We start from the raw sequence: 24,982 nt of genomic DNA, 5'->3' as shown, positions 1-24,982 counted from the left end.
TCTAGCTTAAGTATATGCAGATTCCTCTAAATATAGAAGGCATTTAAGTCACTTAAAACATTACTAAATATCAAAATGTCAAACTGATTTAAAAACATTTTTAATGCCCCAAATACAGTATTAAACAGCTGCTTTTCAAAATCACCCAATATGAGGGAGTTACATTCTAACCCGTGATAAGTCTATGAAGGTTTCCATCAAACCAGGCACAATGAAAACTGAGTTTAAAGAGTTCAGCATCAGAATTTATTGAGCACAGAGTTGTAAATCTAATGGCGATCAAAAATGCGGCCCAAAATAATTTCCCCAATAATACCACTTACTATATACAAAGCACTGCACTACACAGTAAGCACTGGGGTAGATACAAGATTATGAGGTCAGACACAGTCCCTGCTCATTTCAGGCATACAGTCTTCACTTTTAGCAGAGGAAGAAAAAATATTAACACACTCTCTCTTACTATAATTCATAGAATACAGTTTCACATCAAAGTTCACCCCTTACTGCCACTCACATAAAGGATGTGAGGAGATGATACCACTGGACAAAGCATCAAAGGCATCACGGAGAAACGCCTGAAAAGAGGGCACCTCACCCACAGATTCTTGAAATAGGATGGAAAAACAGCCTTTGGCCATTCCCAGTCCAAATGATCCTTCAAAAGCTAGGTTTCTTCCAAATAATTCAAGTTTAAGGAACCTCGCCTTCTCCTTCAAGTGACATTAGGTTTGTTTCTGGGGCCAACCTCAACCAATGACCAGGTTGGCCCCAGAAACCAACAGAGCTTCCAGAGACGGGTGCTGGGCTGCCCCAACCTGTGATGCTGCAATTAAAAAAAAAAAAAATCCTACACTTCCCATTGCAGGCAAACCTGCTCATCAATGGTTTTGGCATTTTCAGTAATTAATAGGGGGGAGATACTATTTGATTATTTTTACTTTTTATTATTACCATTGAGCAGTAGTATTGGTACTTATTAAGTACCCACTGGGACTACATTTTGGAAAGTAAAGACACGATTTTACATGTTCCATATATGGAATCACCGAAGCATTAAATTTTGCTGTCATACTTGGAGGACTAAATACTCCATCGTAAGGAGTCTCATTATACCTATTTATATGAAAGAACAATGACAATGCTCAGAATCATTCCTCCATCCCAACACAATAATAATATTTGTTAAGCACTTCTTATGTACCAAGCACCACATGGGATTTACAGCCTAAGGGGGAGAACAAATATTTACTCTGCAAAACCTGCCCAGAGAAGTTCAGTAACTTTCTCAATGTAACACAGCACACAAGTGGTGGAGCCAGGATTAGAATCCATGTCTCCTGACTCACGGGCCCATGCTCTTCCCACTATGCCAGGCTGCTCCCCATCAGCAGTAGTTAAAATGAACAGCTTCTGACACTAAAAAGTTACCATAAAAAAAATCTACCAATTTACTTTCCTATGTAACTGGACTATGGCCTTTTCACTATGAACTTTTCTTTATTGTTAATGGCTCCATCAACTGTACAGAACCCAACCACAACTTTGTTTTGACTATCAGGAAAGAATATTCTGTAAAATCCATCCCAAGCTTGGCAGCTGAAGTTGCAAGAACCGTGACTGATGTCAACCACATTTATAAATTAATTTGGATTCATTGTTGAGGGTCTCCCCATAAACTCAATTTGCATGGATGCAACACTTTCTTCATTCCAGACTTAAAAAGTTCTATATGTAACATAAAAGGATAACATAGTTTACCAAAAGCGTATAATTCAGTGTCTGAGAAAATTTGAGAGGGAGTGGGAGTGATACACAAATTAAGAATGTCAACTATGAACAAGAGTAAGTTTTCAGAATCCCATTGGACTCGGGAGTCTTTGGGAATCCGAGTTCAGTTTAAACAGCGTGGCTTAGTGGAAAGAGCACGGGCTTGGGAGTCAGAGGTTGTGGGTTCTAATCCCTGCTCCGCCACTTATCTGTGTGACTTTGGGAAAGTCACTTAACTTCTCTGGGCCTCAGTTACCTCATCTGTAAAATGGGGATCAAGATTGTGAGCCTCAAGTGGGACAACCTAATAACCTTGTATCTATCCCAGTACTTAGAACAGTGTTTGGCACATAGTAAGCACTTTAACAAATATAAACATCATTATTATTTCTAAATTGTCCTTAAGGAGGGTTGGTCCCTTGACTTGGGGCCCTATGGTTATATTTCCTTGAATATCCCACTCTCCGTGTTTTGGGGAAAGACGAAAGAATGGGAAAAGGCCAGGGAAATGGCCTAGAAATCAGAGGACCTAGGTTCATTCATTCAATCGTATTTACTGAGCGCTGTGTGCAGAGCACTGTACTAAGCGCTTGGGAAGTACAAGTTGGCAACATATAGAGACGGTCCCTACCCAACAGTAGGTTCTAATCCTAACTCTGCCACCTGTCTACTGTGGAAACTTGGGCAAGTCACTTCACTTCTCTGGGCCTCAGGTACCTCATCTGTAAAATGAGGATTAAAACTAGGAGCCCCAAGTGGACTGTGTCCAACCTGAATAGTTCGTATCTATCCCAGCGTTTAGTACAGTGTCTGGCACCACTGTAAGCACTTAACTACCACATTAAAAAAAAACAATCCATCCACCCCCATCCTTCTTTCTGGTGCTGCAGAAATTCAGAAGGGGGAAAGAGGAGAGCCTAGGCCTCGCTACCAAATCTTTAGGGAGGTCAGTACATCCACGGCCCTATTTTTTTGCCCACCTCTTCATCTGGGAGCACAACGTTTGGTTCACCTCTTCCCCCCTGGGGAGCTGTTGAGGGGGGCTAATTTGGGCCCTGGCAGGAAACAGGGACAAAGCAGTCGCTCCCCTCGATTCCTCTCTTTCCCCGAGGCCGTCAGAGTGGACGGCCAAAGTTGGCCAAAGTTGAGTTGACCAAAGCCCCTGGACCCGGTGACCCCCGTCCCTCCATCCGGGGTCCCAAGGTAAAAAGGGGAGAGGGAGAGGAGGAAGAGGAGGACAAGGACGAGGAGGAGGACGTGGAGGAGGACGAGGAGGAGGAGGAGGACGAGGAGAAGGACGAGGAGGAGGATGAGGAGGAGCACGAGGAGGAGGACAAGGACGAGGAGGAGGAGGACGAGGAGGAGGAGGAGGAGGAGGAGGACGAGCCCTTTTAGACTGTGAGCCCACTGTTGGGTAGGGACTGTCTCTATGTGATGCCAATTTGTACTTCCCAAGCGCTTAGTACAGTGCTCTGCACATAGTAAGCGCTCAATAAATACGATTGATTGATTGATTGAGAACGAGGAGGAGGAGGACGACGACGAGGAGGAGGTTGAGGAGGAGGACGAGGAGGAGGACGAGGAGGAGGACGAAGAGGAGGACGAAGAGGACGAAGAGGAGAACGAGGACTTAGAGGAGGACGAAGAGGAGGAAGAGGAGGATGAGGACGAAGAGGATGAAGAGGAAGACGAGGATGAAGAGGAAGAAGAGGATGAAGAGGAAGAAGAGGAGGAGGACGACGACACGGAGGAGTTTGAGAAGGAGGACGACGAGGAGGCGGACGACGAGGAGGAGGAGACTGTAAGCCCACTGTTGGGTAGGGACTGTCTCTATATGTTGCCAACTTGTACTTCCCAAGCGCTTGGTACAGTGCTCTGCACACAGTAAGCGCTCAATAAATACGATTGAATGAATGAATGAGCTCTGCCAATCCCAGCTCTGCCAACTGTCAGCTGTGTGACTTTGGGCAAGTCACTTCACTGGGCCTCAGTTCCCTCATCTGTAAAATGGGGATGAAGACTGTGAGCCCCCCGTGGGACAACCTGATCACCCTGTAACCTCCCCAGCGCTTAGAACAGTGCTTTGCACATAGTAAGCGCTTAATAAACGCCATCATTATTATTATTATTATGAGGAGGAGGAGGAGGGCCGCCACCTGGCCACCCCCGACTGTGGCGAGGAAGCAAGGCTCCAGGGCTATTGTTTCCAGCAGGGAGCCACGGGCACGACCGCTGCGCTGGGGGCGGGGAATAATAATAATAATAATAATAATAATAATAATAATATAATAATAATAATAATAGCATTTGTTAGGCGTTTATTCTGTGCCAAGTGCTGGGGGGATCCAAGGTAATCAGGTTGCCCCACATGGGGCTCCCAGTCTTCATCCCCGTTTTTCAGGCAGGCCTCGGTCGGCGTGGGAAACTAGCGGGGGGCGACGAGAATTGAGGGGCAAGGCTCGGGGGGCGACACGGGGAGGACATTCCCTCACACAAAATGGAGGAGCCAAAGCCAAGCTCCTCGTACCTGAGGGGAGACGCGTGCCGCGCCGCCCCCCCCACCCCCCGGGCCTTCCCTCCCTCCCTCCCTCCGTCCGCGGCTGCAGGTGAGCGGGGGCCCCCCTCCACAGCCCGACGACGGCTCGGCTCGTCGCTGCGGTCCGGTCCGGTCCGGTCCGGTTCGATCCGGCCCGCGCTCACCTCGGCCGGGCGGACGCCTCCCTCGGAGCCGCCGGCGATGGATGGAGCCGCTCGTGGTCGCCTCCGGCCGACCGACCACCCCGAGCCCAACGGCAACGCCAACGCCGCCCGCCGTTGACGCAGTCCGCTCCGCAACGCCTCCAGCCTTTAAAGCCGTACCTCCCCTCAGCCCGCGGGGCTGGGGGACACCCCGCTCCTCACACACCGGCCGGCCGACCGGCCTCCTCAGCCCCGGGGGACGGCGGATGGCCTCCGCCTCGGACGCGGGGGAACGGAGATGATGTCTCCTCCTCGTCGTCGTCCTCCTCCTCCGACACCGGGGCAGTGGGGGATACCTTTGCCTCAGACACCGGGGCAGGAGAGATGGCCTCCTCCTCCTCCTTCTCCTCAGCCACGGGGGAGGGGAGATGCCTCCTCCTCCTCCTCCTTCTCCTCAGCCATGGGGGAGGGGAGATGCCTCCTCCTCCTCCTCCTTCTCCTCAGCCACGGGGGAGGGGAGATGCCTCCTCCTCCTCCTCCTTCTCCTCAGCCACGGGGGAGGGGAGATGCCTCCTCCTCCTCCTTCTCCTCAGCCACGGGGGAGGGGAGATGCCTCCTCCTCCTCCTTCTCCTCAGCCACGGGGGAGGGGAGATGCCTCCTCCTCCTCCTCCTCAGGCGCAAGGGAGGGGAGATGCCTCCTCCTCAACCACGGTGGAGGGGGAAATACCTCCTCCTTTTCCTCCTCCTTCTCCTCTTTCTTCTTCTTCTTCTCAGCCCCGGGGGACGACAGATGGCCTCCGCCTGGGCCTCGGGAAAAGGGAGATGATGTCTCCTCCTCCTCCTCAGGATACCTTTACCTCAGACACTGGGGTGGCGGGGGGAGAGATGGCCGCCTCAGCGACGGGGGAGGGGAGATGCCTCCTCCTCCTCCTCCTTAGATACTGGGGAGGGATGGGGAGATGCCTCCGCCTCAGCCACGGGGGTGGAATGGCCTCCTCCTCTTCCTCCGCCACTGGGGAGGAGAGATGCCTCCTCCTCCTCCTCCTCCTCCTCCTCAGGCACCAGGGATGGGAAAGGCCTCCTCCTCCTCTTCCACCACCATGGGGGAGGAAAGCTGCCACAACCACTGAGGGAGAGGAGCCACCTCAACTTGCACCCCCAATGGCCACTGTGGGGTGAAGGAGCAGAGGACACCTGGGCTACGGGGGGGGAATCAATCAGTCAATCGTATTTATTGAGCGCTTACTGTGTGCAGAGCACTGTGCTAAGCGCTTGGGAAGTACAAGTCGGCAACACATACAGTCCCTACCCAACAGCGGGCTCACAGTCTAGAAGGGGGAGACAGCGAACAAAACCAAACATGCTAACAAAATAAAATAAATAGAATAGATATGTACAAGATAAATAAATAGAGTAATAAATATGTACAAACATATAGACATATATACAGGTGCTGTGGGGAAGGGAAGGAGGTAAGATGGGGGGATGGAGAGGGGGACGAGGGGGAGAGGAAGGAAGGGGCTCAGTCTGGGAAGGCCTCCTGGAGGAGGTGAGCTCTGGGGGGACCGCAGCCATGGCCACGGGCCAGAGGGAGGTGAGAGGAGACCCCCTCAACCTCAGGTCCTGGCGGGGGAACCCCATTTCCTAGGCTAGGCCAACCCCTCTCCCGCACCAACACCTGCAGTGGGTGCGCTCCTGATCAATCAATCAATCAATCGTATTTATTGAGCGCTTACTATGTGCAGAGCACTGTACTAAGCGCTTGGGAAGTACAAATTGGCATCACATAGAGACAGTCCCTACCCAACAGTGGGCTCACAGTCTAAAAGGGGGAGATGGTAATGAAATGCTAGATTGTCCGCAATTTTCACATGCTGGCCCTTTAAAGGCCCTTTAAAATCAAATCCCTAGGCCCCTGCTCCTGTTTATCCCTCATCCCAGGGCTCCCCCTTTCCCAGCTCACCGTTCTGTGGCTTTGCGCCAGACCAAACTGGAAAAAACCCGACTGGACTGCAGTGGACTCTATCAATCAATCAATCATATTTATTCAGCACTTACTGTGTGCAGAGCGCTGTACTAAGCGCTTGGGAAGTACAAGTTGGCAACATACAGAGGCAGTCCCTACCCAACAGTGGGCTCACAGTCTAGAAGGGGGAGACAGAGAACAAAACCAAACATATTAACAAAATAAAATAAATAAAATAGATATGTACATGTAAAATAAATAAATAACCTCTACCGAGGTTGACGGCAACAGCACAGCTCTCCTCCACCTCTGGGCCTCCCTGCCCAGGGAGAATATACTCGTGGACCATCCCTGTAGATCTGGAATAATAGCCCAATTTTCTTTTACTTTTTTTGTTTGATAGACCTAGAGAGTATTTGAAAAATGAAACAGTTCCATCATTCCTTCGCACTGGATGCATTTTCACAAGTCAAATTTGCTCATTTTAATTTGGAGCCTGGTAAACAGAAGTTTGGGATCAAAATATTTGTATTTAGGCTACGATGGTAACCCTCAATAATCTTGGAGGAATAATGGACGCCCGGATTACCTGAATAGGGCTTCTATATTTTGCATACCTCAATTAAACAATCTGTCCATCAGTAGTATTTACTGAACACCTACTGAATGCTAAGCACTGTACTAAGCACTTGGAAGAATACAAAATAAGTTAAGACATGCTTCCCACTCTCAAGGAGTTTACAATCTAATAGAGTGGACAAGCAAGACAAAAATATTCACAAATAGTGGGAGCAGGAAAGGATATGATAAGTAATTCAAATCCATCTAGATAGCTGAACAAATGGGCTGTACAAAAACATATATAAATATATATATATATATGTTCATAAAGGCTGAGGATAGGACTAAATACTTAAGTACTAATGGTACCTTTTAACATATATTCAGTTCTAGAACTTGCAATTTATACAAAATAAATCAAGTCCAATCAAGAACTATTAAGTCCACAACTGTAGGAGGAGGAGGGGTAGAAGTAATAAAGATATCTACTGTATGCTCTTCACAAAGTACAACAGAACCACAAGACAGAGTGTCCCTGTGCACAAAAATTTTACACTCTAATGCAGAGGAAAACAAAAATATTAACAAACGGGGTAATCACAGTTGAGCATACACATGTACACATGTATGACATCAAGGGAGGGTATAAATAAATATGCAAGGGCTTAAAGGTTGCTGATAAGGAATGTAATTTACATCAATTTCAAAATTTAAATTTACATGCAAGACTTGTGTTCATAATTTTTTCCATTTTATTACAATAGGCTATTTTCTAAGATTACAGATACAAAAATTGACTATTTGTTAGGAATAGCTGGTATACATTCACTGTTAACATTAATTTTGTTTAATGTGCTTTATCCTACTTTTACTAGCTTCCCCTTTAATCTCTATAGACTTACATTTTTCTCTCCGAAACGCAGGAGAAAAAACTTTATAAATATGAACTGGTGGTGTTCAGTTTCTGGAAAAAACTGTCTTTTTTTAGTTAATATTTTCCAAAGTTGGAATATTTGAATGAGCTTGCAATGCAAATCTTCACTAGGTAAGATCTTCATTACCTCCACAATATCGCCAAGTTCCGCCCTTTCCGTCCTTTCCTCTCCATCCAAACTGCTACCGTGCTGGTTCAATCTCTCATCCTATTCCGTTTGGATTACTGCATCAGCCTCCTCTCTGATCTCTCTGATCTCCCATCCTCCTGTCTCTCCCCACTTCAGTCTATATTTCACTCTGCTGCCCGGATCATCTCTGTGCAGAAACACTTCTGAGCACGTTACTCCCCTACTCAAAAATCTCCAGTAGCTGCCCGACTGAGCCCCTTTTTCCCTCTCCTCCTCCCCATCCTCCCTGCCCTACCTCCTTCCCCTCCCCACAGCACTTGTATATATATTTGTACAGATTTATTACTCTATTTTACTTGTATATACTTACTATTATATTTATTTTGTTAATGATGTGCATATAGCTTTAATTCTATGTGTTCTGATGATTTTGACACCTGTCTACATGTTTTGTTTTGTTGTCTGTCTTCCCCTTCAAGACTGTGAGCCCGTTGTTGGGTAGGGACCGTCTCTATACGTGGCCGACTTGTACTTCCCAAGCGCTATGCACATAGTAAGCACTCAATAAATACGATTGAATGAATGAATGAATGATAATAATACTAATACCGGTGGTATTTGTTAAGTGCTTACTGTGTGCCGAGCATTCTTGCAGTTAGAACAGTGCTTGGCACATAGTAAGTGCATCATTACTATTATTATTATTACTAAGCATTGAGGCAGATACAAGATAAACAGGTTGGTCACAGTCCCTGTATACATCTTAAGCACTTTGAAAATCACCCCAGCTTCAAGATACATATGTAAATATTCTCATATTCTACTATTTCTCCTATCCCTAATCTATTTTAATGTCTATCTCCCCTTGTAGATTGGAAGCTCCTTGCAGGAGGTTGCAACTCAGTTGTCTTGTACTGTTCCAAGCACTTAGTACGGTGCTCTGCATACAGTAAATGCACAGTAAATACCTTTGGTTGATTGGTCAGGATTTTTTGACTAATACAACAATTAATGGGGAGCTAAAGGATGAGAGTGATATTATTAGTTTACTAGTATATTAATATAGATTAATGGGTATGGAGGATTCACCAGTGCATTCCTAAAATAATTAAAATGTGGGAAATATGTAAAAATAGCCAAAAATATCCTGGGAAATTGTTGTCCAGGGATCGGTGACTTGCATGCTGTCTGGTGGCAGTGAATTAAGAGGACGGGAACTGGTGTTCTGTGATTTCTTTCTAAATTTCATTTTAATGCCTATTTATTTTCATTTTGGAACAGCAACCCCAAACCTCAGAAGAAACTCATCAGGCAGGAAAATCCCGAAGATTCACTTTGATTAAATTACAAAAAAAAAAAACAACCCTCAGAGAAAGTCACATCCCTTCCTTGCCACTGTCCTGGAGCAGTGATTCCCCAAAGGACTTCTGTTTTTATGAACAACCCTGCTATTTAACAAAATCCTCCAAGAAAACAAATGTGCCGTAAAGCAATCTGGGTGGAGTATGATCAAAGAAAGGTGCCCAGAGACTCCGGTACACCAATCAAACAAACTTTAGCAAAGCTGCACCTCTATCAAATACTCCTCAGAGTGATTTACTTGTTAAAGCTTGATGAGTCAATCAGTGGTGTTTACTGCATACCTACTGTGTGCGGAGCACTGTTCTAAGCACTTGGGAGAATACACTAGAGTATGTAAACAAGAGACACTGAAATAATTTACAGAGGGGATGAGTAGAAGGAGGAAGAGGAGTAGTTCAGGGAAAGGAGGTGTAAAGAAAAGAATTTGAGCTCAAGTAATAGGGTATGTAAGACATGTACTTAAGTGCTACAGGAGGTTCATTCATTCAATTCATTCATTCAATCGTATTTATTGCGTGCTTACTGTGTGCAGAGCACTGTAGCCTCTAATTTCCCCATCCTATACACCCTCTTGCTTCACCCATGCACTTAGGTCTGTACGCTTTTCCCATTTTGGTACTCACCCTAACTCCTACCCCCGGAACTATACTCTGCCATTGCCTCTGGCTATAATTCATTTTAATATCTGTCTTCCTCCCTCATTTAGGTAGTAAGCTCCTCCTTGCTCCCCGGATCATCTTTCTACAAAAACGTTCAGGATGTATCACCCATCCCTCCTCAAAAATCTCCAGTAGTTGCCCATCCACCTCCGTACCACAAAAAGTCCTCACCTTTGGCTTTGAAGCACTCTATCACCTTGCCACCTCACTTCGCTTCTCTCCTTCTACAGTGTAGACTGCATACTTCGTTCCTGTAGTGACAACCTTCTCACTGTGCCTCAATCTCACCGGCCTCGCCGCGGATCCCTGGTCCACATCCTGCCTCTGACCTGGAATGTCCTCCCTCCTCAAATCCAACAGACAACTACTCTCCCTCCAACCCCCTTCAAAGTCTTATTAAAGGCACATCTCTTCCAAGAGGCCTTCCCAGACTACGCCCCACTTTTTCTCATTTCCCACTCGCTTCTGTGATGCCCTGACTCGCTCCCTTTGCTCTTCCCCCCCACCTCCCAGCCCCGCAGCATTTATGTATATATCTGTAATTTATTTGTATTGATGTCTGTCTCCCCCCCTCTAGACTGTAAGCTTGTTGTGGGCAAGGAATGTCACTGTTCATTGTTGTCTTGTACTTTCCCAAGCGCTTAGTACAATGCTCTGCACACAATAAGCACTTAAGAAATACAATTGAATGAATGAATACCAACTCTATTGTACTCTGCTGGCAAAGAGCAGGTGGGAGAGCATTTGGGGGGCAGGAGAAAGATGAGGAAGCAAGGGTTGAGGGGATGATGAAGAGACTTTTGGACATTGATATCTGACGGCTTCTGGTTTACCAACAAAGCAGTTGGTGAAGGAATAAAGCAGTGTGGCTTAGTGAAAAGAGCATGGGCTTGGGAGTTAGAAGTCATGGGTTCTAATCCCTCCTCTGCCACTTGTCAGCTGTTTGACTCTGAGCAAGTCATTTCACATCTCTGTGCCTCATCTGTAAAATGGGGATTAAGACTGTGAGCAGCGTGGCTCAGTGGAAAACAGCACGGGCTTTGGAGTCAGAGGTCATGGGTTCAAATTCTGATTCCGCCAATTGTCAGCTGTGTGCCTTTGGGCAAGTCACTTAACTTCTCTGTGCCTCAGTTCCCTCATCTGTAAAATGGGGATGAAGACTGAGCTCCCCGTGGGACAACCAGATCACCTTGTAACCTCCCCAGCACTCAGAACAATGCTTTGCACATAGTAAGCACTTAATAAATGCCATTATTATTATTATTATGTGGGACAACCTTAATATCTTGTATCTACCCCCATGCTTAGAACAGTGCTTGGAACATAGTAAGCACTTAACAAATACTATTATTATTATTATGTGCTTAATATGTGCCAGGCACTGTTCTAAGCACTAGGGTAGATTCATTCATTCAATCGTATTTATTGAGCGTTTATTGTGTGCAGAGCACTATACTAAGCGCTTGGGAAGTACAAGTTGGCAACATATACAGACAGTCCCTACCCAACAGCAGGCTCACAGTCTAGAAGGGGGTAGATACAAACTAATGAGGTTGGACACAGTCCCATCCCACATAGGGCTCACAATCTTAATCCCCATTTTACAGATGAGGAAATTGAGGCATAGAGAAGTGAAGCGACTTGCCCAGGGTTTTAGACAGTGGAGGGGCTGGTGGCTAGGGAGGGATCAGGAGGGAGTTGAAGGTTCGGAAGAGCTGGTTAGAGTTGTGGGCATGTGAGTCAATGAGGAAGGAGTAGTGGAGGTGTTGGGCAGAAAACAGCTGAGTTACAGCACAGAAGTGTGACTTTGCAGTGGGAGCCCTTGGCCTGGATCCTGGATTTCTCCCAGCTATGTTCAGATGCACAGACACAAGAGCAGAAGACACAGACTGTGGCAACAATCCAAAACTGTGGGTTGGAGGTGGGAGAGTGACTGATCAATCAGTTAATTAATCAATAGCATTTATTGAATGTTTGCCATGTGCTGAGCACTGTACTCAATGCTTGGGAGAATCTTTGTCTTTCTCTTTGTCCAGAAACGGATTGTCTTTGTCCAGAAACGCTCTGGGCATGTTACTCCCCTCCTCAAAAATCTCCAGTGGCTACCAATGAATCTGCGCATCAGGCAGAAACTCCTCACCCTGGGCTTCAAGGCTGTCCATCCCCTCGCCCCCTCCTACCTCACCTCCCTTCTCTCCTTCTACAGCCCAGTCCGCACCCTCTGCTCCTCTGCCGCTAATCTCCTCACCGTACCTCATTCTCGCCTGTCCCGCCATCGACCCCCGGCCCACGTCCTCCCCCGGGCCTGGAATGCCCTCCTTCCCTCTGCCCATCCGCCAAGCTAGCTCTCTTCCTCCCTTTAAGGCCCTACTGAGAGCTCACCTCCTCCAGGAGGCCTTCCCAGACTGAGCCCCTTCCTTCCTCTCCCCCTCGTCCCCCTCTCCACCCCCCCATCTTACCCCCTTCCCTTCCCCACAGCACCTGTATATATGTATATATGTTTGTACATATTTATTACTCTATCTATTTATTTATTTTACTTATACATATCTATTCTATTTATTTTATTTTGTTACTATGTTTGGTTTTGTTCTCTGTCTCCCCCTTTAAGACTGTGAGCCCACTGTTGGGTAGGGACTGTCTCTATATGTTGCCAACTTGTACTTCCCAAGCGCTTAGTACAGTGCTCTGCACACAGTAAGTGCTCAATAAATACAATTGATTGATTGATTGAGAATACAATACAGAGTTGGCAGACACATTCCCTGCCCACAGTGAGCTTACAGTCTAGAGGGCGATGAAGGCGACAGGGATCAAGGGAGTTGAGATTGGTAAAGAGGGAGCAGCTTCGGGCATGTGAGTTTGTTTGATCCCTTCTCAGACTAAGTGTTACTTTTCCTCAGCTCCCACTCCCTTCCAAGTCACCCTGACTCTCTCCCTTTGCTCTGCCCCAGACCAAACCCCATCCCACAGCACATATATATGGATGCCTGTTTACATGTACCCCCCCCACCCCCACCAGAATATGAGCCCACTGTAGGCAGGGATTGCCTCTATTTGCTGCATTGTACTTTCCAAGCTCTTAGAACAGTGCTCTGCACACAGTAAACGCTCAATAAATACGACAATAAATTGAATGAATGAAGGAATCAGAGGTAAGGAGAGGACCAGTTTGATTGATTATGGTATTTATTCAGCACATACTCTCCTGAGAACTGTGCCAAGCAACTGAGCAAGTAAGCAATGGTATCGGGAAGCAGCATGGCCTAATGGATAGAGCATGGACCCCCTTTCCTCATCTCCCACTCCCTTCTGCATCGTTGGACTTTCTCCCTTTGCTCTTCACCCCTTCCAGCCTCACAGCAATTATGCAAATTACATATCTAATTTATTTATTTGTATCGATGTCTGTCTCCCCCACTCTAGACTGTAAGCTCTTTGTGGGCAGAGGATGTGTCTGTTTATTGTTGTATTGTACTCTCTTAAGTGCTGAGTACAGTGCTCTGCACACAGTAAGGACTCAATAAATACAACTGAATGAACGAATAATCCTGGCTCCACCACTTGTCTACTGTGTAAGCTTGGGCAAGTCACTTAACTTCTCAGTGCTCAGTTCCCTCATCTGTAAAATGGGGATTAAGACTGTGAGCCCCATGTGGGACAGCGACTGTGTCCAACCTCATTAGCTTGTATCTAACCCAGCACTTAGAAAAGTGCTTGACACATAGTAAGCACTTAAATACTACCATCATCTTCATCATCATTTACTGAGCACTTATTGTGTGCATTTATTCATTCATTCAATTGTATTTATTGAGCACTTACTGCATGCAGAGCACTGTACTGGGCACTTGGAAAGTACAATTTGGCAACAGGTAGAGAGAATCCCTACCCAACAACGGGCTCACAGTCTAGAAGGGGGAGACAGACAACAAAACAAAACAAGTAGACAGGTGTCAATACCATCAAAATACATAAATAGAATTATAGATTCATTCATTCATTCCATTGTATTTATTGAGTGCTTACTGTGTGCAGAGCACTGGACTAAGTGCTTGGGAAATACAAATCGGCAACATATAGTGACGGTCCCTTACCAACAACGGGCTCACAGTCTAGAAGGGGGAGACAAAAAACAACAACAAGTAGACAGGTGTCAATACCATCAGAATAAATAGAATTGTAGCAATATACACATCATTAATAAAATAGAGTAATAAGTATGCACACATATACACAAGTGCTGTGGGGAGGGGAAGAGGGTAGGGCAGAGGGAGGGATTGGGGGTGATGGGGAGGGGAGGAGGAGGAGAAGAAAAGGGGGGCTTAGTCTAGGAAGACCTTCTGGAGGAGGTGAGTTCTCAGTAGGGCTTTAAAGGGAGGAAGAGAGCTAGTTTGGCAGATGTGTGGAGGGAGGGTCTTCCAGGCCAGGGGGAGGACGTGGGACGGGGGTCAATGGCGGAGCAGGTGAGAACAAGGCCCAGTGAGGAGGTTAGTGGCGACAGAGGAGCGGAGGGTGCGGGCTGGGCTGTAGAAGGAGAGAAGAGAGGTGAGGTAGGAGGGGGTGAGGTGATGGAGAGCTTTGAAGCAAATAGTGAGGAGGTTTTGCTTCATGCAAAGGTTGATAGGCAACCAATGGAGAACTGTACTAAGTCCCTGGGAGAGTACATTCAATAGAGTTGGTAGACACATTCCCTGCCCACGGGGAGCTTACAGTCTAAGTCCTGGGGCAGATACAAATAAACAGTTCAGCACAGTCTCTGGCCCATAAAGGGCTGAGGGGGAAAATAGGGCAGAGTGGATAAAGCACGTGGCTGGGAGTCAGAAGATCATGGGTTCTAATCCCGGCTCCACCAATTTTTTTTAATGGTATTTGTTAAGCTCTTACTATGTGCAAAGCACTGTTCTAAGTGCTGTTGCCTGCTGTGTGACCTTGAGCAAGTCACTTCACTTCTCGGGGCCTCAGTTACCTCATCTAGAAAATGGGGTTCATCCATTCATTCAATCGTATTTATTGAGCGCTTACTGTGTGCAGAACACTGTACTAAGCGCTTGGAAAGTACAATTAGGTAACAGACAGAGAAGGTCCCTATCCAACAACTGGCTCACAGTCTAGAAGGGGGAGACAGACAACAAAACCAAACAAGTAGGTAGTGTGACCCCTGGATGGCTCCTTCTCTCATCAGGGTCCCGGTGGGGAGAGGGCTGTCCTTCCGGCCTCCCCTGCAAACTTTCCTTTCGCTTAGTCCAGTGCTCTGCACACCGTAAGCGCTCAATAAATATGACTGAGTGAATGAACGATTGAATGAATGAACTTTCCGGGGTTGTGCATTTAGCTTTAATTCTACTTGTTCTGACGACTTGACACCTGCCCACATGTTTTGTTTTGTTGCCTGTCTCCCCCTTCTAGATGTGAGCCCGTTGTTGGGTAGGGGCCGTCACTATATGTTGCCAACTTGTACTTCCCAAGCGCTTAGTCCAGTGCTCTGCACACAGTAAGTGCTCAATAAATACGATTGAATGTATAAATGAATGAAATTCCCCCTCACCTCCCGGAGAACAAAATGGAGGAGGGGTTCGGCTGTTTGGCCGCCCCCTCTCCCAGCTGGACCCCAGAACGCCTCCCCCCTTTGGCCCCCGACCGGGCCCAATCGAGCTGAGTGAGACTGTGAGCCCCTCCTGGGACAGGGATCATGTCCAACCTAATTTGCTTCTATCCACCCCAGTGCTTAGTACAGTGCCTGACACACAGTAAGCAATTAACAAATACCATAATAATAATAATCATTGTTATATAAACACACAGTACATATTCTTATATATTTACGTTATATCTAATATAATATGTTATAATAGTATTATTATAAGAAGCATAGAAAAAGGTGCAAGTTCCTGGAGGACAGGGATCCTGTCTATTAACTGTACTGGTCTCTCCCACGTGCTTAGTCTTCTGCACACTGAAGGACCTCAATAATAATAATAATACTAATAATAATGTTGGCATTTGTTAAGCACTTACTATGTGCGAAGCACCGTTCTAAGCGCTGGGGGGGATACAAAGTGATCAGGTTGTCCCATGTGGGGTTCACAGTCTTAATCCCCATTTTACAGATGAGGGAACTGAGGCTCAGAGAAGTTAAGTGACTTGCCCAAGGTCACACAGCAGACATGTGGCAGAGCCAGGATTCGAACCCATGCCCTCTGACTCCAAAGCCCAGGCTCTTTCCGCTGAGCCACGCTGCTTCTCAGCAATAAATGCAATAAAAGCAATAAATGCTTCTCAATAAATGCAATTGATTGGATTGATGGAAAGACTGTTAACAATGACTGTTAAACAATAGGATCTTAATGTCCCAGGGCTTGGGTGGTGCTATTCAGATAGCAGGAGCTCTGTCCTTTAAGACAGAGGAATGCTGCCTGAAGGCACTGAATGTGATAAAGGGCATATAACTCTGGTGTGGTGTGGGAACTAGTTTGTATTTGAGGAGATCAAAATAACAGTAACAACAACAATAATAATTTGTTAAAAACTTACTATGTGCCAGGCACAGTACTAAGCACTGGGGTAGATGCAAGCAAATCGGGTTGGACACGGTCCCCGTCCCATATGGGGCGCCCAGTCTTAATCCCCATTTTACAGATGAGGGAACTGAGGCACAGAGGAGTTAAGTGACTTGACCAAATAATAATAATAATAATGTAGACACCTGTCTACATGTTTTGTTGTCTGTCTCCCCCTTCTAGCCTGTGAGCCCGTTGTTGGGTAGGGACCGTCTCTATATGTTGCTGATTTGTACTTCCCAAGCACTTAGTACAGTGTTCTGCACACAGTAAGCGCTCAATAAATACGAATGAAAGAATGAATGAATGTTCTCAGGGCGCAGGATAGAGGGAGAATCTTGCTCTTTCAGTTCTGTGGTAGGTCCTAAAATAGAAGCTCTGGAATATTTTCTTCAGAATATCTTCATGTTGCTGTAATCCTTCCCTCTTTACGGATTGATTTTACTTATTTGGAAATATGAGTGCAGATGGAAACATTTTCATTAAATCATAGCTCAATGCCATCCCCCTCCTTACCCGTGAATGTGGCTATTGTCACTTTGAATTTAACAAATGCTCCCTCTCTCTCGCTGTACTAATTAAACCAGTGGCCTGAAATAATGTTCCTTACTGGCTCTCTCCGGCAGGATTCTCATTTAGACTCCCTGAAAAATTCTTTCTCCAGTTCATTTTGTTCTTGGGGCTGTGCTATAATAAATGTCCTACTTTGTTCCTCCTGTCCAAGGTAATGAGATGCCCCATAGCAGACAGTCCTTTCATGGGAGGATTCCAGGTGGAGAGAACATTGCCTGAAATCAGTGTCTCTATTAATCAGAGAAAAACTGAGCAGCACAATGTGGTGATAGCCACAACAAACTCAAAAGCAAGAGTCAGAGCTCATCAGTTGTGTGGGCTGATCCAAAACCTTTTGAAGTGTTGAAAAGGAAGCATTTAGCATACCTCAGCGGCTCTGGAAGGTAGTCTTTCCAATTTCTAATGAGTTCAAAAGGGAAATATTTTTATAAAAGTCTTCATCATCATCATCATCAATCGTATTTATTGATGATGATGATGAAGATGTTTGTTTCCTAAATTAGTCAATCATATTTATGGATCACTTACTGTGTGCAGGGCTCTGTGCTAAATGCTTGGGAGAGCACAATTTAACAATAAACACATTCCTTGCCCACAATGAGCTTTCAGTCTAGATGGAGAGATAGATATTAATATAAATAAATTACAGATATGTGCATAAGTGCTACGGGGCTGGGAAGAGGGATGAATAAAGGGAGAAAAAATAATGGTATTTAAGTTCTTTCTGCTAGGCACTGGACCAGGCGCTGGGGTGTATACACATAAATCAGGTTGGCACAGTGAATGTGTGGTGTGGTGTATGCAAGGGAAGGTCTTAAAATAATGATAGTATTTATTAAGCATTTACTATGTGCAAAGCACTGTTCTACAGTAGCCTATTAGATTGAAGCTCCCTTGAGGTAGGGACTGTGTATGTTGCTTCTATTGTGCACTGCCAGATGCTTACTAGAGTGCTCTGTTTACAGTAGTATTGACTGGCTCACCCAACCAGAAGTTCTGCTTCTTCCCTTTCCCCTGGTCTGAACCCACCTAATCGATTATCTTATATAACTACATTGACACACAGTAAGTACTTGATAAATAAAGTGAGCAACTAAGATTTATAGCATTCTTAAGCAGAGGAGTCTGCCCTTCAGCGCCATGCTACGCTCTCCTCCGAAGAGGCGATCACATTCCACAGATTCAGAGTCCGAGGTCATGGGTTCTAATCCCTGCTCTGCCACTTGTCAGCTGTGTGACTTTGGGCAAGTCACTTCACTTCTGTGTGCCTCAGTTCCCTCATCTTCAAAATGGGGATTAAGACTGTGAGCCCCACATGAGACAACCTGATCACCTTGTACCCCCCCCCCCCCCCAGCGCTTAGATCAGTGCTTGGCACATAGTAAGCACTTAACAAATATTATTATTATTATTCAGCACCATCGAGTGCTAACGCCTCTGAAGGGGCAGGAGAACTACAGGAGTCAATTGGCAAGTTGGGAGGAAGAGGGGGCAAGTGGCAGGATGCAAGGCTTGATGCCAGCAGTGAGGGTAGCCTTGGGGGACCAAGGAAGCCCACTAGATGAAGAAGCAAGTTGAGCTGTGTGTGTGAGAGAGACAGACACAGAGGGAGACAGAGTGTGTGTGTGTGTATGTCTCCTAGATCAATCAATCAATCAATCAATCATATTTATTGAGCGCTTACTATGTGCAGAGCACTGTACTAAGCGCTTGGGAAGTACAAATTGGCAACATATAGAGACAGTCCCTACCCAACAGTGGGCTCACAGTCTAAAAGGGGGAGACAGAGAACAAAACCAAACATACTAACAAAATAAAATAAATAGAATAGATATGTACAAATAAAATAAATAAATAAATAGAGTAAAAAATATGTACAAACATATATACATATATACAGGTGCTGTGGGGAAGGGAAGGAGGTAAGATGGGGGGATGGAGAGGAAGGAAGGGGCTCAGTCTGGGAAGGTCTCCTGGAGGAGGTGAGCTCTCAGCAGGGCCTCGAAGGGAGGAAGAGAGCTAGCTTGGCAGATGGGCAGAGGGAAGGAGGGCATTCCAGGCCCGGGGGATGACCTGGGCCGGGGGTCGATGGCGGGACAGGCGAGAGCGAGGTACGGTGAGGAGATCAGCGGTGATAGATAGAACTCAATTCTGTTTTCCATAGATCTAGCACCCCCATGTGCTATTTTATGGGACACCTTCAATATCAAAGTGAGATCATGAGCTATAATAATAATAATCATGGCATTCATTAAGCACTTACTATGTGCCAGGCACTGTTCTAAACACTGGGGTGGATACAAGCAAATCAGGTTAGACACAGTCCCTGTCCCATGTGGGGCTAACAGTCTCAAACCCCATTTTACAAATGAGGTAACTGAGGCATAGAGAAGCAAAGTGACTTGCCCACGGTTACACAGCAGACAAGTGGCGGAGCCGGGGTTAGAACCCATGACCTTCTGACTGTCAGACCCCATGCTCTATCCACTATGCCATGCTGCTTCTGGATTGCCCCCTAGCAACGAAGCTCTGCTCACCTTAAAACCCAGCTCTGCTGAGTGGGACAGGTGAAGAGAATGAGCAACACCAGGATTCCCAGACAACTGCTGAATGGACAGTTGAAACTGAGTAACCTTTAAAGGATGTGGGAAAAAGAGCATCAGATAATTCAGCATTGCAGTTGAAAACTGCGAGTCCATAGCCGAGGATGGACCAGCAAGACTGGCAAGAAAGCAAAGGCTCTTTTTGAGCTAAGGCAGGGATCATGTCTACCAATTCTGCTATATTGTATTTTCCCAAGCACTTAAAAGAGTGTTTTACATCCAATCAATCAATCATATTTATTGAGCACTTACTGTGTGCAGAGCACTGTACTAAGCGCTTGGGAAGTACAAGTTGGCAACATATACAGTCCCTAGTAAGTACTAAATAAAAATAGATAAATGATTGAAAGACAAGGAATAAAAGAGAAAATAGAGCTGAGAGCTGTAAACATAAACATAAAAACTCAACAAGGGGCAGCTTTTTCGTGCACACGATGGGTCCAAGACTGTGGGTCCCGCTTTAGCCTTTTCAGTCACACCCCGCCTCCAGCCCCACAACATTTATGTACAGATCCTTATTCTCTGCTGCTACCCCTATCTGTAATTTTTAAAACTGTGTGTCTCCTCCAATAGACTGTATGCTCCTCGAGGGCAGGGATTCTGTCTACCAATTCTAATGTACGGCACTTTCTCAAGTGCTTAGTACAGTGCTCTGCACCTGGTTAGCACTCAGTAAATGCCATTATTGAGGGATTGTTTGATCGACTGATAGACAGCTGAAACTTCCAAGCCTACAGGACTTAAATTATCTTCCCTTTCAGGCTCTTTCTGGTCACACATACACACTTGGGTGGTTTCACTAACGGCAGTGTCTTCTAATAGGAAGAACAATTACACAAACCTATAATGCAGCCCCAAACATGTTCTGCCACCCACCAGGAGGGAAATACCTTGCAACTCTTGTATGTTGCTCTCAATTCATCTACTTCCTTCTACCTCTTAATACTGCCCTAACGTCCTCTCTTTTCAATGATCATGAGTAGCAGAGAAAAATAGGGTACTGGCACTGAGCATCCCCTTCGTTTGTCCGCAGCCTGATTTCATGTAACCCTTGCCTGATTTATTTCAATTCCCATAGCTGTTTAAATGAGCTCTGAAATAAACCTACCCATGATTGCCACAAGATGTCAATAGAACCAAAGGACTACGAAGACCTGTTTCACTAGCATCACTAAATAATAATAATAATGATAGCATTTGTTAAGCGCTTACTCTGTGTGAAGCACTGTTCTACGCACTGGGATGGATACAAGGTGATCAGGTTGTCCCACGTGGAGCTCACAGTCTTCACCCCCATCTTACGGATGAGGTAACTGAGGCACAGAGAAGTTAAGTGACTCGTCCAAAGTCACGCAGCTGACAGGCGGCAGAGCCGGGATTAGAACCCATGACCTCTGCCTCCCAAGCCCGTGCTCTTCCCACTGAGCCACACTGCTTGTGCTCTAGCAGGAGGGATCACAAACTACAGATGATGATGATAATGATAATAATATTTGTTAAGCACTTGCTATGTGCCAAGCACTGTAGTAAGCAAGGGGTTAAATAGAAGATAATCAGGTCGAACACAGTCCTTGTCTCACACAGGTCTTGAGGTCTAAGCAGGAGGGAGAAAAGGTATTGAAATCCCATTCTATAGGTGAGGAAACTGAGGCCCAGCCCAAGGTCACACAGCAGGCAAGTGGCAAAGCCGGGAGTGGAACCCAGATCCTCTGACTGCCAGGCCTGTGTTCATTCATTCATTCAATCTTATTTATTCAGCACTTACTGTGTGCAGAGCACTGTACTAAGCACTTGGGAAGTACAAATTGGCAACATACAGACATGGTCCCTACCCAACAGTGGGCTCACAGTCTAGAAGGGGGAGATGGACAACAAAACAAAACAAGGAGACAGGTGTCAATACCATCAGAATAAATAGAATTATAGCTATATACACATCATTAATAAAATAGAGTAATAAATATGTACAAATATGGCCAAGTTTTCAGTGTATGCTACATGAGAGAGAAGATAAACCAAGCCAGCTATGTGTTTAGATGCATCAGTATCCCTTTGAAAGTTTTATGAGGATTATTATAGTATTCCATATCCCCTTCCCAAACAAAATACAGATTTTGTTCAAGGCATTGCACAAATACAGTACAGGATTTACACTCCACAAGGGCAAGGATCGTGTCTCCTAGTTTGAATGTACTCTCCTGTGTGCTTAGTACTGTGCTTGGACACAGTGGGTGCTCAATAAGTACCATCAGTTGATTGACTGATTGCCCAATCTGATTACCCTGTAACACTTAGTAAATACCTGAATCAAAGGAAGCAGGATGGGGATAGGACTGACAGGAGGGCTCCAAAGAGCTAATTATTCAGTTCCCCTGAACCAAAAGGGAGGAGGGGAAATATCTGAAAGATACAGTAAAACATCCTTGGACAGTGTTGTGTCCCAACTGGAAACGGGGAGTCAGTTAATCAATCAAGCAATCAATTGCACTTATTCATCAATCGTATTTATTGAGCGCTTACTATGTGCAGAGCACTGTACTAAGCGCTTGGGAAGTACAAATTGGCAACATATAGAGACAGTCCCTACCCAACAGTGGGCTCACAGTCTAAAAGGGGGAGACAGAGAACAAAACCAAACATACTAACAAAATAAAATAAATAGAATAGATATGTACAAATAAAATAAATAAATAGAGTAATAAATATGTACAAACATATATACATATATACAATATATACTTATTGAGCCCTTACAGCGTGCAGGGCACTGTACTGAGCACTTAGAAGAGTACAACATAACAATATAACTGGCACATTCCCTGCCGACAACGCACTTACAGTCTAGAGGGGCTGTTGCTGCAATTGTTACCTTCATCTTCCCGTAGGGATGGGGAAGCGAGCTGTCACCTGGGGCTATTCCCAGGATCCTCCCACCCCATCAGGAGCTGAGTCTCTGGAGGATAAAGCTGCTTCTCTCCCCTCAACCCTCTCCACCTAGATGTGAGCAGTTGGTTGCCCTGGGCAAGCAGTATTTCATGGCCCAAAGCTGAGGGGTTAAGTGATTTAGGCTCAGTTTTCCTGTAATGCAGCGGTTGTGTTAAGGAAGACTAGCATGTGGCACTCACCTTGTGTCTGATGTTGGGTACATGAGTAAGGCATTTCATTCATTCATTCAATCGTATTTATTGAGCGCCTACTGTGTGCAGAGCACTGTACTAAGCACTTGGGAAGTACAGGTCAGCAACATATAGAGACGGTCCCTACCCAACAACGGGCTCACAGTCTAGAAGGGGGAGACAGACAACAAGACAAAACATGTGGACAGGTGTCAAGTCGTCAGGACAAATAGAATTAAAGTTAAATGCACATCATTAACAAAATAAATAGAATAGTATATATATATACAAGTAAAATAGAGTAATAAATCTGTACAAACATATATACAGGTGCTGTGGGGAGGGGAAAGAGGTAGGGCGGGGGGGGATGGGGAGGAGGAGAGGAAAAAGGGGGCTCAGTCTGGGAAGGGCCTCTTGGAGGAGGTGAGCTCTCAGTAGGGCTTTGAAGGGAGGAAGAGAGCTAGTTCTTTCCAATCGATCAATCAATCAATGGTATTTATTGGGTGCTTACTATGTGGAGAGCACTGTATTAACCTCCTGGAAGAGTACAGTGCAACAGAATTAGAAGTTACATTCCCTTCCTATAGCGAGTTTACAGTTTGGGGGGGAGACAGACATTAATATAAATAAGGAATTCATAATATGTACTGTAGAGATATATGACACCACATCACCGTATACATCCGCGCATCACGCTGTGTCCAGACAGCAGAGCATTATTGAAAAAATACTCCCTAATTAGCTGTTATGCATTCTGGGAGAAACAAGGGTACTTGCTGCTTCAGTAGTGCCCCTCCTTGAAACGGCCCTTTCCCTGTTTTTGCCAGAATTACTCTGAATTACTCAGGGAAGCATCGTAGCCTAGTGGATAGAGCACAGGCCTGGGAGTCTGAAGGACCTGGGTTCTAATCCCAACTCTGTCTCTCGTATGCTGTATGACCTTGGGTAAGACACTTAACATCTCTGGGCCGCTGCTACCTGATCTGTAGAATGGGGATTAAGGCTGTGAGCCCCGTGTAGGACATGGACTGTGTCCAACCTGATTACCTTGTATGTATCCCAGCCCTTAGAACAGTGCCTGACACATAGTGTTTATCAAATACTATTAAAAAATGTGCCATCTGTTTTTCATAAATCTATACCTGCTCTAATGTCTTTATATTGAGTCAGAGAGGTCCCATGATAGGGTAACCGACTTTGACTCTATTGGAAGTAAAAATTTATTTATCTCCCGACACCACCACCACCTTACCACTCCCAATGATGCCAAGGCGTCATTTCCCAACAAGAAATAGTTTCTTTTTCCTCACTGGATGCCTGATGTTGAAAGGAGGTAATGGCTTTGTTCCTGCACACTTCAGTTGCCTAATCAATCAATCATACTGAGCACTGAACTAAGCACAATATACAATACAATATACAAAGTACAATATACAGAGTACAATATAGCAAAGTTGGTAGGCACAGTCCCTGCCCACAACAAGCTTACATTCTAGGGGGGAAGAGAGGCATTGTTATATTTAAATAATGCCAGTCTGAATTATTTATCAAAAAAGTTCTGCCAGGAAAGAGAAGCAGCTTGACCTAGTGGAAAGAGCACGGGCTTGGGAGTCTGAAGGACGTGGGTTCTAATACTGATTCCTCCACTTGCCTGCTGTGTGACCTTAGGCAAGTCATGTCAATTCTCTGGGCCTCAGTTCCCTCCTCTGTAAAATGGAGATTATGACTGCGAGCCTCAAGTGGGATGTGGACTGTGTCCAACCTAATTAGCGTGTATCTACCCAGTGCCTAGTACTATGTGCCTGACACAGAGTAAGCATTTAACAAATATCATAAAAGAGAGAGGTGTTCTTGCAGCACAAAGCTATGAGCATCAAATTATAAAGGTCAGGGAACTGCTCTGTCAACTAGGCATTCTGGGGCAGGCATTGCACTGCGCTCTTTAAATGAGCCTCTCAGAGCCACCCCAAAGATCCTAAAGTTACATTCTGATGAGAGTAACTGCACCAAGACTTAGCCTTGCAGAAATGAGCTTTTATTGAAATCGTATGGAAACACAACATGTCTG

The 24,982-nt window shown here is 45.5% G+C and overlaps 1 protein-coding gene across 1 annotated transcript in view; it reads right to left on the bottom strand.

Moving 5' to 3' along the window:
- FAM169A (family with sequence similarity 169 member A) overlaps window positions 1-4,888 on the bottom strand; it is a 48,047-nt gene extending 43,159 nt beyond the window's left edge. The window contains exon 1 of the mRNA XM_038765649.1: window positions 4,471-4,888. The gene's annotated coding sequence lies outside the window, so the exon portion shown is untranslated. The remainder of the gene's footprint in view (window positions 1-4,470) is intronic.
- Window positions 4,889-24,982: the final 20,094 nt, after the last annotated feature.

The sequence above is a fragment of the Tachyglossus aculeatus genome, chromosome 23 (genome assembly GCF_015852505.1).
Source record: "Tachyglossus aculeatus isolate mTacAcu1 chromosome 23, mTacAcu1.pri, whole genome shotgun sequence".
NCBI classification, from domain to species: Eukaryota; Metazoa; Chordata; class Mammalia; order Monotremata; family Tachyglossidae; genus Tachyglossus; species Tachyglossus aculeatus.
Note: the sequence above shows the minus strand (reverse complement) of the source record. Positions and strands in the feature narration are given on the sequence as shown.